Consider the following 15,695-nt stretch of genomic DNA (forward strand, 5'->3'; position numbering starts at 1 on the left):
ATAAATGTTATTCCTGCGCGTATAGATTGTAGCAAATTAACGAATAAAAATTCAGTCAGCAAAACAGAAAATGTCTATTATAATGCCGTAGGTTGATTGCACGTTACGTCACGGCGGCCATATTGGTGGTTGTCTTCTGGGAGTTAACTCCATTTTTATGCAAGCTATGTGAGCCAATTTTCTTTCGTTTTTACACCAACATGGCGGCAGTGCAATCAACGTATAGTTAACCAGCTCAAAAAAAATTGAGACAGTTACAGAAAATTGTTGAGTTTACCTACACTCGGTTAATTCACAGTTTAATGCACAAGTTCCTTCTTGAAGGGTCATTTATTTGAAATTGATCATTGTAAATTATTATTATCATTATTTTCATCATCACCATCTCTGGCTTCTTTTGACAAGTTTTCTAAATTGTGCAGGACTTTGAAATTGAACAACAAAATTTAGACTCAGACAAACAGTAGTCGACTCTGGCAGTAATCAGGGGCACCCAACGGATCGTTTCGGTAAAGTATCTGTTCGGAAGGCCCTTAATTCCCTACAATTTTCTAAAGGGAATTTTCACCTCGAACTTTCGTGATATCGAAAATTTAAGGCCTGGTGTTTTCGGATTGACAAAAATGTCGTTTCGGGTACCGAAAAAAGGTCAGCTAAGATTTTCGGAAAGGGAATAAGACTTAAGGTTTTCGGGAAAGGGACAAACGATGACCTAGTAATTTCGAAAAGACTCAAGTTCCCCTAGAATGACTGAACAGATAACAATATTATAGCGCTGCCTAAAATGAACCTATATATAGAGCTTTAAAGCCACTCCAGATAGCCTAAAATAGCGTTTCAAAGGATCTGAGAGAAAACTGTCGTTGGGTGCCCCTGAGTAATGAAGTTCGCTCAGATTGTCGAAACTGCGCAAGCCATAATCACCAAAACACTCACCCTCCAATGATCATAAGACCTAATTTCATAACAGGAACTTTGGAAAAAAGGTTCGTTGATGACTAACGAACTCAGCTGGTTATTTTGATCCAATAAGTGGGTGTATTCCGGCGATTAAGCATCAGTCGATGATCGATCGAAATATTCATGATCTTTTCATCAGTTCAATATCATAAAATAACCATTTCAACAGGATTTTCGGGCTTCGTCTTACGCAAATTCTACAATACCTGTCATCAACCAACAGGGATGCAGCAACAAACATCAAAAGAACGGTGACCCAGAACTTGTTCATCTTGATGATCTCTGTAAAAATAAAACACAAAAGGATAGCTTGCACCTTAGACCTCAACAACAACAACAACAACAACAACAACAACAACAACCTTTATTTTCCTCAAAATTAATTTAAGTGTTTTAATTACATTCTTATATGGGTAAATTTATTTAGTTTGCTTTGAAAATTTTAAGGTAGATTGAGGATGGAGGCCAAGTTAACTATCCGATTTTCTAGTTGGCCTCCATATTGCATAATAATGTCTAGAAATTAATAACAGTTGAGAAACCAAAAAATGAAAAGATTTAAATAAAAAAGAACTAAGTGTATAAGTTACAAGAACTTATACACAGATAAGAGAGGGCTGGGGAATTTGTGATATGAAGAGAAGGTTCATTCGTGCAATTGTCTCAAGACTTCCAAGAGTTAAGGGTGTTATCTAAAGCTATGATCGTTGCGAATTGAAAAAATACTTCTACGATCTCAAGAGTCACTCGAGACGATTTTCATAATCCACAGTTTCAACTTCAAATCAGGCAAAACAGCACCACCATGATAAAATCACTGCTCCGAGGTTTCATTATAAAGCTCAAACCAACGTTTAGGGGATTACCAAATCAAGAAAAACAAGAAAAAAGGTCAGTAGGTCCTTCTACCGAGGCACCATATATATTCTATCTTCTTCACCCAAGGCACAAAACAATTTAACTGATTTCATTAAATCTTTAAAGTTTTGGCCACCTTTCAGAGATATACAAGTCGCCTCGTTAAGAAATTGAAACTGGGAAACGTTTGAGAAGTTTCCTTTCATTGACCATTCTTATCAGTGTTCATCTAAAAAGTGAGTGATAGTCAGTCAAACTCAATCCTATAGCACAAAAGATAACATAGACGTAAACCCTTCCATTTACCAAACCTAACGCGCAACTTTCCTTTTCAGGACAGATATTCTTTCCAAAAGTTCGACTTGGACACGCGGAACTGCTCGTTTAAGCAAACATGAAACGCGGTAGACATGAAAACCTTCAAAGGAACTAGGCTTTCTGAGAAATACCTCTAAAACAGTGGCTACGGGATACTTCTAAATTCAATAACGTCCTTCTAAAACAATGCTACGCATACCTCGTTCTTTAAGCGTGATGCCGAGCCTCGCCTATAACTCGTAACTTGCGTGCGACAAACACCAAAGAGAATGTGTTTATGCCTCTTTCTTTAACCGTGAAACCCCGTAGCCAGGTAGCTATGTAGCCTCTTTTTCACTTTGCCACGTAGCCACTGACGTAATCAAAGAAGCGAATAACTTTACTGACATACATGTAAAATGTATTGTGCCTTCTACCGAGGCACAATACCGTAAATGATCTTATAAACGCCGGGGGCGTTTATTGAATTTCGAGGGTCCGACGGGGGCGTTTAAAAGATAAGAGGCGTTTAAAAGAGAGAGGCGTTTTATTGTAATAACTGTAACAATACGGCATTACAATAATCTAAATGACAGCGCTTTAGCAGACTATCAACTCAGACGTGAAGTAGGCCTTGTAATTCCGGGATGCTTCAATGCTAGGACAAGCCGAAAGAAAATTGCTGGTATCCTAAGCACAGAGATCTAGAACATTAAAGAGCGCTATCCTCACTTTGAACTGGAAATTGAGAAAGACGCAACTCGCACACCGGTGTTAATTAAGCAAGAACGCAAATAATTTGACTGATTGTATTGTACATCTGTTTCTAGTTTATGTGTGGTTTTCAGGGAAGGGGGCGTTTATAAGACTGGGGGCGTTCGTTAGAGAGGTGCGTTTAATACAAACTTGACATATTAGGGGGGCGTTAATTAGATAGGAGGCGTTCATAAGAGAGGGGGCGTTTAGTGATTATTGATGGTATATCTTCTATCTTCTTCACACAAGGCACAATACAATTAAACTGATTTCATTAAATCTTTAAAGTTTTGGCCAGCTTTTAGAGATATAGATAGCGTTTGACACGCTAAACCACCAAATCTTATTTGACAAACTTGAATATTATGGTGTCTGTGGACTTGCATTGCAATGGATTAAAAGTTATTCCTCCAACCGTACCCAATTCGTCCAGATTAACGATACCCATTTCTCCGAACAGATAATTAGACGCAGTGTTCCACAGGGTTCCATATTAGGCCCTTCATTTTTCATATTATATATTAATGATCTTCCCAAAACAACCTGAGACTGGCAGAATGCCTGCTCTTTGCAGATAATCTTTTTTTTTTTTTACCCTAATTCAGACCCTGATCACGTTGCCTCTGTAATGAATAGTGAATTAACTGACTAAAATTAGCTTATGGATGAAATCAAACATACTTTCTCTTAACATAAAGAAAAAAATTATGTTATATTTAAACCCAAACAAAAATCTGTGCACGCGAGCTCCCAAATTTCATTTGACAGTATACCCCTCAAGCAAGTAACAGAGGTTAAGTTCTGAGGTATTTATATTGATGAAGGTCTTACCTGTAAAACGCATATCAGTAATATTTTAAAGAAAATCTCTAAGTCCATTGGTATAATAAACAGATTTTGTTTCTTTTTGTCAATAAACACTAAAAAATCCTTGTATTCACCTTAATTTATCCCTATTTAACTTATTGTACTACAGTTTGGTCTTCTACTTATGTAACAAACTTAATCGCATTTTTCTTCTGTAAAAACGAGCTGTGCGAACTATGACAAACTCTAATCACCTTGCACCTTCTGCACCTTTATTTGCACATTTGAATATTCTAGATATTTTTCAAAGTGAATTCCCTTTATATTGCAAAATTTATGTTTTCCTATCACCAACGTTTGCTGCCCTCGCCCTTTTTAAATTTATTTCCGACTGGTAGTCAAATTCATATTATAATACTAGAACCTCAGCTCATTATGGACCTCACACCTGCCAAGCTAATATCAAGCAATTTATTATACTCTTTAGAAGGCCAAAAATATGGAATGCTTTGCCATTATCAATTACGTCTTCCCCTAGTCTATCCACCTACAAAAGAAAGCTTCTTGATTTCCTTAGTTAATTGTATCAAACGTCCGACTCTGTTATGTCTTTATAGTCTTACCACCGTATGTTAAAAAATCTAAATACAATGCCTTTACAAGTCTTACAGTCCTAACATATCTCCAAGGAGACCTCTCAGTATAAGCCCGTGAGTTTCTTGAGGTCTCTTCGCCACTTCTTACTTCTTCTTTTTACTATTATTATTCACTCTAAACTTGTATAAGATCCTAATTTATTATTCACTGTAACTTTCTATGATTGTATGTCGTGGTGAATAAATAAAAATAAATAAGAAATAAATATATAAGTCGCCTCGTTAAGAAATTGAAACTGGGAAACGTTTGAGAAGTTTCCTTTCATTGACCATTCTTATCAGTGTTCATCTGAAAAGTGAGTGATAGTCAGTCAAGCTCAATCCTATAGCACAAAAGATAACATAGACCTAAATCCTTCCATTTACCAAACCTAACGCGCAACTTTCCTTTTCAGGACAGATATTCTTTCCAAAAGTTCGACTTGGACACGCGGAACTGCTCGTTTAAGCAAACATGAAACGCGGCAGACATGAAAACCTTCAAAGAAACTAGGCTTTCTAAGAAATAACTCTAAAACAGTGGCTACGGTATACTTCTAAATTCAATAACGTCCTTCTAAAATAATGCTATGCATACCTCGTTCCTTAAGCGTGATGCCGAGCCTCGCCTATAACTCGTAACCTGCGTGCGGCAAACAACAAAGAAAATGTGTTTATGCCTCTTTCTTTAACTGTGAAACCCCGTAGCCAGGTAGCTATGTAGACTCTTTTTCACTTTGGCACGTAGCCACTGACGTAATCAAAGAAGTGAATAACGTTACTGATATACATTTAAAATGTATTGTGCCTTCTACCGAGGCACAATACCGTAAATAATCCTATAAACGCCGGGAGCGTTTATTGAATTTCGAGGGTCCGACGGGGGCGTTTAAAGTGCCTATGAAGTAAAAAAAAAAAAATGTCACGGTTTGTTGGTTTATGAATTTCTTAGTCTAAATATGTGGGTTTTACTGAACGAAACCTTCTCAATCCGCAATTATGATCTTTGAAAGGTTCGAATTTAGCGCTGGAAAGTGTCTCCATGTTGCGCGCGGTCAAAACGATCGTAATAGAAGGCGGTGACGTAGAAAATACTTTGGAACACACGAGTGTCATGGCGGCGAAGGGAGTTTCTTCGATCTCGGCGACTTATTATGCAGCTGATAACTCCAATATGACAAACTGCGCGAGAAAACTGGCATACCGAGAATAAGCATACATTACTTCCCGAGAGACGAAACTTTACGGCAGAAGTAAATTGGGTTTACCCGAATTCACAGGAAAGATTCAAGCCACAGAAGCCATAGCTCTTGCAAGCGAAAGACAACGATGATTAACCGTGTGCAGATATATTTCACTCTCATATCTGTGATAAACAAACATCCTGCAATCTTACTGCAGTTAAATAGTATAAGCATGAAATCACGGGCAGAGAAATCCACGGATCCTCAGTCTTGGCAGATAACATTTATTTAGCGCTCCCAGAAATCTTGCTTTATTCGAGGAGATAAACTTAAACAAATGCCACAGAGCATGTTAAAATTTATGCCATCATTCAAAATAGCTCAATGGATGTCATTTCCAATGTTAACTTCTTGAAAAAATTATCGCAGAAAAGGCTGCATGAAAATAGAATTTCCAAGCAACTTGTTTGATAAATTTCCTGGGTGGTGGTGGCGGGGGGGGGAGTAGGTTCAGAACCGAGATCTCCCTGGAGGTGCTCGCCTTCGGCGATTAATTTTCAACCCCTCTGTACGTACACCACTACGAAATGGTCCAGCTACACCACCCGGTTGGGGCGTGGGGAGAGGGATCTCTCATTCGAAAGGGGCGGGGATGCTCCTCGTCTCGCTTAGGGGTGTAAATTTCGGATTATGGCTCTACTTAGGGTGTTCTGGGCAAACGCCATTATATTTAGCCTTGAAAGACTCGTTTAGGGTTGCACGCAAAGAAGTATGAAAAAATACATATTAAATATATATAAAATAGTCTCTTTTAGGGGGTCAAAAAGGCTTGGGCTACGCCCAGATTGGCCTCCTTAAGGGGTTTAACTCAACATTTCCGACGAGCATCTCGGCATCTTTTATATGAGTGTCTCTTCCCCCCCCCCCCCCCCCCCCCGGGATACGCCGCTAATGTGGCATAAAAGAAGGGCTTTACTAACTCTGGAAATTTTTGGGAAGCTGTTCCTATAGCAAGCAACGTGATGAATAAATTTCGGGAAAATACAAAATGTCGAAATATGATAAACCTAACATCCAAGCAAGGAGTTAAATCTGAGCACTTCAAATTATTTACTCGATACTTTGTCTCGAGGTTTTGCTGCACAAAAAATTAAATTTAATTTGAAATATAACTGATATAAAGCAAAGTACACAGAAGTGCATATTGCAATAATGAAGTTACTTTTACCCTTTAACACCTAATATCATAAAACAAATTCTCTTATCTTGTCCCCATACTTTTCTTATAAAAGTACTGGGGAGACGTTATTAAAATATCAACAATATTCACCTTGGGTGATCATATCCTTAATAGGCCAGTTTACAGTTGTGTGCCTAGTGACCTGGTCTTGAATTGGAAGCAAGGCTGGGGTTGACCTTGTTTTGATACAGACCTCACTGCTTTTCATATGTAAATGCAAATAGTTAGCATAAGAAGAGTATGATCTGCATATGAAAAGCAGTGAGGTTTGTATCAAAACAAGGTCACGCCCACCCTCGCTTAGAATCCAAGACCAGGTCACTTAGCTCACAACTGTAAAATGGACTATTCTCATGAACTCATGGGTTGAATAACCATAGATATCACTAGGAGAAATTTGGTGCTGACCACTGTTAGGACTTAAAGAGTTAAGTACATTTCAAGTGCTAAAACGTTTCATCATGATTTTATAGGTGGCTTGCATTGCCGCCATGTTGGTGGACAAAACATATTGATTGTTTGTTTGTGACATCATGGCGGCCATGTTGTTGAACAGGAACAATACGATTTTTCTCCTCTGGGTGTCAACTTCCATTTTTATGCAAACTATGTGAACAAATTTTCCTTTGTTCTGTACACCAACATTGCGGCAATGCAAACCACCTATTGTTGGCGTCAGTCTTAATATTCTCAACAGTCTGATGTTTCATTGATTGGTTGATTTATTTCATCAACAAGCTCTAGCTTATTTTGAACGGTTGATTTATTTCATCAATGACAAGCTCGCGCGTATTTTGTATACGCGTCCTCCTCTTTTTGTTCATCTTGTAATTCAGCTGCAGCTGAGTAAATCTTTCGTTTAGCCTCTGGGAAAACAACACCGTTGTGGTCTTCTAGGATCTCCATCTGACCTCCATATAATTTTCTTCCGCTGCGGCGTCTGCGTCTATACCACCAAGCCTTACTGGAACTATAAAGGTACGATATTTTCGTGCCTAGGTTATGACGTGCCTGAAGAAGTACAGTTCTATATATTTTTAGTATAAATCTACTAGTGTTCTATCACGAATGCCGTTCTCTGATTGGCTACGCTACTCGCTATCTATTCTGTGATAGATAGTAAGTAGCGGTTGTCAACAAAATTCAGCCCGCTTCCTCGCGTTTTCGAAGTGTCTGTGAGGCGGATTTGGATAATTTACTTGTTAAGTTTTCTGTGAACGACTAGCAGATTTATACTAAAACAATTAGATTATTCGCTCTCGATTTCGATGCGTGATAGCTGATTTGGGCTGCGCCCTCATCAGCTATCACGCGATAGAAATCTCGAGCTTATAATCTAATTGTTAAATATAATGTCATTCTGGCGCGTATAGATTGTAGCAAATTAAGGAATAAAAATTCAGTCAGCAAAACAGAAAAATTTCTGTTATAATGCCGTAGGTTAATTGCACGTTATGTGACGGCGGCCATATTGGTAATTAGGGAGTTAACTTCCATTTTTATGCAAACTATGTGAGCAAATTTTCTTTCTTTTTTTTACCAACATGGCGGCAATGCAATCAACGTATAGTTAACCAGCTTAAAAAAATTGAGAAAGTTACAGAAAATTGATCAGGATACCTACACTCGGTTAATTCACGGTTTAATGCAAAAGTTCCTTCTTGAAGGCTCATTGATTTGAAATTGATCATTTGTAACTTATTATTATTATCATTATTTTCATCATCACCATTTCTGGCTTCTTTTGACAAGTTTTCTAAATTGTGCAGGACTTTGAAATTAAACAACAAAATTTAGACTCAGACGAACAGCACTCGACTCTGGCAGTAAGTTCGCTCAGATTGTCGAAACAGCGCACTGAAGCCATAATCACCAAAACACTCACCCTCCAATGATTATAATGCCGAATTTCATAACAAGAACTTTGGTAAAAGGTTCTTCGTTGACTAACGAACTCAGCTGGTTATTTTGATCCCATAAATAGGTGTATTTCGGCGATTAAGTATCAGTCGATGATCGATCGGAGTATTCATGATCTTGGCATCAGTTCAAGGTTATAAAAAACCATTTCAACCTGGTTTTCGGGGTTCGTTTTACGCAATTTTTCTACAATACCTGTCATCAACCAACAGGGATGCAACAAAAAACATCAAAAGAACGGCGACCCAGAACTTGTTCATCTTGATAATCTCTGTAAAAATGAAACACAAAAGGATAGCTTGCAGATTAATTTAGATTAATCTAGATTAATTTAAGTGTTTAAACTACATTCTTATATGGTTAAATTTATTTAGTTTGCTTTGAAAATTTTAAGGTAGATTGAGGATGGAGGCCAAGTTAACCATCCGATTTTCTAGTTGGCCTCCATATTGCATAATAATGTCTAGAAATTAATAACAGTTGAGAAACCAAAAAATGAAAAGATTTAAATAAAAAAGAACTAAGTGTATAAGTTACAAGAACTAATAAAGAAGATTATGATATATTGTTGTTACATATGTACGATAAGGTCAGCTTAAAGTGTTTTTACAAATTTTTGAGACAATTTAAACGTAAGGTTATCGGTATAGAAGCTTCGAGTATAAAGGAAAAACATAACGCCGTGTAGTCACAATATCATATGATATGATTATCAGTCTACTGCCCAACACAGTGACTGTACTTTGATGGCAGGAAAGTAGTTAAGAAGTCGTCGAGAGCAAGTCTAGTTGCAAACACAATTGATCGAGCAAAGGCTGGTGGATGTAAAAAACTGCGAAAACGAGCCACAGATGGCTTCGCAGGTCTGAGCGATAAGTTTATGTTCTGAAGTTTAAAGGTTGTCTAGGTTAGGTCTCTCTGCAGCAGCAAAAGAACTATGAAATCATTCGATCGAAAAAAGGTGTGAGAAAATCGGTCTGTTGGTCACCAATGCTTGCCATAAGAGTTTCATTTGCTTTTAATTCCGTGCGCTACTCATGACTCACACTCCAGTATGTATTTAATTCTCTTTCTTATTTTCATCAATTTATCGAGTTCAGGCAGCACAGAGAGATACAGAGATATGGACGCGTACCAGTGGATGCGCACGAGAGAAAATGCGCGTCACTATTAATGACAACAATATAATCTCTCAAACAAAAAAAGGTGCAAAAAAGTCAACTTTAACTGCTAACGGTTTGCCGACTGGTGTTGTTAAAATATATTACGATATTAAACTATCAAACATTTGGCATATTTCATTAAATTTCCGCGAAATTACTAGCGAATCGAAAAGATTTCTTATAAACGTCTTTACGACTGTAACGGTCTTAATTTTGATCAGAGGAACGACGCTACTAAGACGTACAAAATGACTTTAAAGTTTGAAAGTCGATCAATTTTAAGCGGAGTTAATTACAGAATGAGGATCAAAATCGGCCAAAGTTCCATACATTAACTGTAATTTTAGCGGTATTTGCCTCGTCCTCAACCAAGGTGGCTTCACAATCAGTGAAAACGTCTTTTGCCAAGTCTGTCGTCATAGTTTAGGGTATTATCTAAAGCTATGATCGTTGCGAATTGAAGAAATACTTCAAAGATCTCAAGAGTAACGCGATACGATTTTCATAATCCACAGTTTCAACTTCAAGCTAGGCAAAACAGTACCACCATGATAAAATCACTGCTCCGAGGTCTCATTTTAAGGCTCAAACCAAGAAAGACAAGAAAAAAGGTCAGTACGTCTTGCGCAGGTTAAAAGGAAAACACCCTTACCGATCTTAAAAATTTTAACCACCTTCTACCGAGGCACAATATATCATCTATCTTCTTCACCCAAGGCACAATACAATTAAACTGGTTTCATTAGATCTTTAAAGTTTAGGCCAGCTTTCAGAGACATATATCTTAGAAATTAAAACTGGGAAACGTTTGAGAAGTTTCCTTTCATTGACCATTCTTATCAGTTTTTATTCAAAACGTGAGTGATAGTCATTCAAACTCAATCCTATAGCAAAAAAGATAACATAGACCTAAATCCTTCCATTTACCAAAACTAACGCGCAACTTTCCTTTTCAGGACAGATATTCTTTCCCAAAGTTCGACTTGGACACGCGGAAATGCTAGTTTAAGCAAACATGAAACGCAGCAGACATGAAAACCTTCAAAGGAACTAGGCTCTCTGAAAAATAACTCTAAAACGGTGGCTACGGGATACTTCTAAATTTAATAACGTACTTCTAAATCAATGCTACGCATACCTCGTTCTTTAAGCGTGATGCCGAGCCTCGCCTATAACTCGTAACTTGCGTGCGACAAACAACAAAGAGAATGTGTTTATACCTCTCTCTTTAACCGTGAAACCCCGTAGCAAGGCAGCTCGGTAGCCGCTTTTCCAGTTTGCCGCGTAGCTACGTAATGAAAAAAGCGAATAACTTTACTGACATACATGTAAAATGTATTGTGCCTGCTACCGAGGCACAATATCGTTAATGATCTTACAAACGCCGCGGGCTTTTATTGAATTTCAAGGGTCCGACGGGGGCGTTTAAAAGATAAGAGGCGTTTAAAAGAGAGAGCCGTTTATTTTAATAACTGTAACAATACGGTATTATAATAACCTAAATGACAGAGCTTTAGCAGACTATCAAGTCAAACGTGAAGTAAGTAGTTAGATATTTGGGTGTATGAGCTCACTTTTCAAAAAATGATAAACAATCCCATACGAAACCTTATAAATCCAATATTTTTCCTAAACCCTATTAACTCCACATTATCTCACCCCAATTACTGCATAAATTATCTGAAACCACAATTACTGATTTATCCACCATCTTGATTTTTGAATTCAACCCTAAACTGGGGGCGTTCGTCAGAGAGGGGCGTTTAATACAAACTTGTCAGCTTAGGGGGGTGTTAATTAGATAGGAGGCGTTCATAAGAGAGGGGGTGTTTTGTAGACAATTGACGGTATATCTTCTATCTTCTTCACTCAAGGCACAATACAATTAAACTGATTTCATTAAATCTTTAAAGTTTTGGCCAGCTTTCAGAGATATAGATAGCGTTTGACTCACTAGACCACCAAATCTTATTTGACAAACTTGAACATTATGGTGTCTGTGGACAAGCATTGCAATGGATTAAAAGTTATTTCTCTAAACCTCCCAAATTCGTCTAGATTAACGATACCCATTTCTCCGAACAGATAATTAGATGCGGTGTTCCACAGGGTTCCATATTAGGTCCTTTATTTTTCATATTATATATTAATGATCTTCCCAAAACAACCAGACTGGCAGAATGCCTGCTCTTTGCAGATGAAACTAGTATCTTTTACTTCAATTCAGACCCTGATCATGTTGCCTCTGTAATGAATAGTGAACTGACTAAGATTAGCTTATGGATGAAATCAAACACACTTTCTGTTAACATAAAGAAAACCGATTATGTTATTTTTAAACCCAAACAAAAATCTCAGTCCACATGAGCTCCCAAATTTCATTTGACAGGATACCCCTCAAGCAAGTAACAGAGGTTAAGTTCTTAGGTATTCATATTGACGAAGGTCTTACCTGGAAATCGCATATCAGTCATATTTTCAAGAAAATCTCTTAGTCTATTGGGATATGATAATGGACAGATTTCGTTTCTTTTTGTAATCAAACGCTAAAAAATCTTTGTATTATACCTTAATTTATCCCTATTTAACTTATTGTACTACAGTTTGGTCTTTTCAACTTATGGAACAAACTTAAATCGCGTTTTTTTTCTTCAAAAAAGAGTTGCATGTGCGAGCTATGACAAACTCTAATCACCTTGGACCTTCTGCACCTTTATTTGCACATTTGAATATCCTAGATATTTTTAAAGTGAATTCCCTTTAGATTTCAAAATTTATGTTTTCATATCACCAACGTTTGCTGCCCACGCCCTTTTTAAATTTATTTCCGACTGGTAATCAAATTAATATTTATGATACTAGAACCTCAGCTCATTTTGGACCTCACACCTGCCGAACTAATATCAAGCAATTTATTATACTCTTTAGAGGGCCAAAAATATGGAATGCTTTGCCATTATCAATTACGTCTTCCCATACTCTATCCATCTTCAAAAGAAAGCTTCTTGATTTCCTCAGTTAATTGTATGAAACGTCCGACTCTGTTTTGTCTTTATAGTCTTACCACCGAATGTTAAAAAATCTAAATACAATGTCTTTACCCTCTAAACTTGTGTAAGATCCTAGTTTAGTATTATTCACTGTAACGTTCTATAATTGTTTGTCGTGGTGAATAAATAAAAATAAATAAAAAAATAAATATATAAGTCGCCTCGTTAAGAAATTGAAACTGGGAAACGTTTGAGAAGTTTCCTTCATTGACCATTCTTATCGGTGTTCATCTAAAAAGTGAGTGATAGTCAGTCAAACTCGATCCTATAGCACAAAAGATAACATAGACCTAAATCCTTCCATTTACCAAAACTAACGCGCAACTTTCCCTTTCAGGACAGATATTCTTTCCAAAAGTTCCAATTGGACGCGCGGAACTGCTCGTTTAAGCAAACATGAAACGCGGCAGACATGAAAACCTTCAAAGGAACTAGGCTTTCTGAGAAATAACTCTAAAACAGTGGCTACGGGATACTTTTAAATTTAATAACGTCCTTCTAAAATAATGCTACGCATACCTCGTTCCTTAAGCGTGATGCCGAGCCTCGCCTATAACTAGTAACTTGCGTGCAGCAAACAACAACGAGAATGTGTTTATACCTCTTTCTTTAACTGCGAAACCCCGTAGCCAGGTAGCCAGGTAGCCGCTTTTTAACTTTGCAACGTAGCCACGTAATCAAAGAAGCGAATCAGTTAACTTTACTGACATACATGTAAAATGTATTGTGCCTTCTATCGAGGCACAATATAACTTTTATCTTCTTCAGCCAAGGCACAATGCAATTAAACTGATTTCATTAAATCTTTAAAGTTTTGGCCAGCTTTCAGAGATATATAAGTTGCTTCGTTAAGAAATTGAAACTTGGACACGTTTGAGAAGCTAGTTTCCTTTCATTGACCATTCTTATCGGTGTTCATCTAAAAAGTGAGTGATAGTCAGTCAAACTAAATCCTACAGCTCAAAAGATAACATAGACCTAAATCCTTCCATTAACCAAAACTAACGCGCAACTTTCCTTTTCAGGACAGATATTCTTTCCAAAAGTTCGAATTGGACACGCGGAACGGCTCGTTTAAGCAAACATGAAACGCGGCAGACATGAAAACTTCCAAAGGAACTAGGCTTTCTGGGAAATACCTCTAAAACAGTGGCCACGGGATACTTATAAATTCAATAACGTACTTCTAAAAGAATGCTACGTATACCTCGTTCTCTAAGCGTGATGCCGAGCCTCGCCTATAACTCTTACCTTGCGTGCAGCAAACAACGAAGAGAATTTGTTTATACCTCTTTCTTTAACCGTGAAACCCCGTAGCCAGGTAGCTAGGTAGCCGCTTTTTCACTTTGCCACGTAGCCACTGACGTAATCAAAGAAGCGAATAACTTTACTGACATACATGTAAAATGTATTGTGCCTTCTACCGAGGCACAATACAGTAAATAATCTTATAAACGCCGGGGGCGTTTATTGAATTTCAAGGGTCCGACGGGGGCGTTTGAAAGATAAGAAGCGTTCAAAAGAGAGAGGCGTTTATTCTAATAAGTGTAACAATACGGTATTAAAATAACCTAAATGACAGAGCTTTAGCAGACTATCAAGTCAAACGTGAAGTAGGCCTTGTAATTCCGGGATGCTTTAATGCTAGGACAAGCGGGAAGAAAATTGTTGGTATTCTATTAAGCACAGAGATCAAGAACAGTAAAGAGCGCTATCCTCACTTTAAACTGGAAATTGAGCAAGACACAACTCGCACGCCAGTGTTAATTAAGCAAGAACGCAGATATATTGATTGATTGTATTGTACATCTGTTTCTAGTTTATATATGGTTTTCAGGGAAGGGGGCGTTTATTAGACTGGGGGCGTTCGTTAGAGAGGGGCGTTTAATACAAACTTGTCAGCTTAGGGGGACGTTAATTAGATAGGAGGCGTTCATAAGAGAGGGGGTGTTTAGTAGATCATTGACGGTATATCTTCTTCTATCATCTTCACTCAAGGCAAAATACAATTAAACTGATTTCATTAAATCTTTAAAGTTTTGGCCAGCTTAAAGAGATATAGATAGCGTTTGACATGCTAGATCACCAAATCTTATTCGACAAACTTGAACATCATGGTGTCTGTGGACTAGCATTGCAATGGATTAAAAGTTATTTCTCTAACCGTATCCAATTCGTCCAGATTAACGATACCCATTTCTCCGAACAAATAACTAGATGCGGTGTTCCACAGGCTTCCATATTAGGCCCTTTATTTGTCATATTATGTATTAACGATCATCCCAAAACAACCAGACTGGCAGAATGCCTGCTCTTTGCAGATGATACTAGTATCTTTTACTTCAATTCAGACCCTGATCATGTTGCCCCTGTAATGAATAGTGAATTAACTGACTAAGATTAGCTTATGGATGAAATCAAACATACTTTCTGTTAACATAAAGAAAACCAATTATGTTATATTTAAATCCAAACAAAAATCTGTCCACGCGAGTTCCCAAATTTCATTTGACAGTATACCCCTCAAGCAAGTAACAGAGGTTAGGTTCTTAGGTATTTATATTGATGAAGGTCTTACCTGTAAAACGCATATCAGTCATATTTTAAAGAAAATCTCTAAGTTCATTGGTATAATAAACAGATTTCGTTTCTTTTTGTCATCAAACACTAAAAAATATTTGTATTATATCTTAATTTATCCCTATTTAACTTATTGTACTACAGTTTAGTCTTCTACTTATGTAACAAACTTAAAACGAGCTGTACGAGCTATGACAAACTCTAATCACTTTGCATCTTCTGCACCTTTATTTGCACATTTGAAT

The 15,695-nt window shown here is 37.4% G+C and overlaps 1 protein-coding gene and 1 long non-coding RNA gene across 2 annotated transcripts in view; both read right to left on the bottom strand.

Annotated features, from left to right (window-relative positions):
• LOC146467294 (uncharacterized) overlaps nucleotides 1-15,695 on the bottom strand; it is a 285,496-nt gene that overhangs the window by 40,666 nt on the left and 229,135 nt on the right. The gene's annotated exons all lie outside the window — the stretch shown is intronic.
• Nucleotides 7,471-11,087, bottom strand: LOC146467298 (uncharacterized). The gene is made up of 3 exons (XR_014867819.1): nucleotides 10,959-11,087; nucleotides 8,853-8,928; nucleotides 7,471-7,707 (listed from the first exon to the last, which is right to left on the bottom strand). It is a non-coding gene; the product is annotated as an uncharacterized LOC146467298 (long non-coding RNA).

Source organism: Pavona decussata, unplaced genomic scaffold (assembly GCF_977016875.1).
Source record: "Pavona decussata unplaced genomic scaffold, jaPavDecu1.1 SCAFFOLD_137, whole genome shotgun sequence".
Lineage (NCBI taxonomy): Eukaryota > Metazoa > Cnidaria > Anthozoa > Scleractinia > Agariciidae > Pavona > Pavona decussata.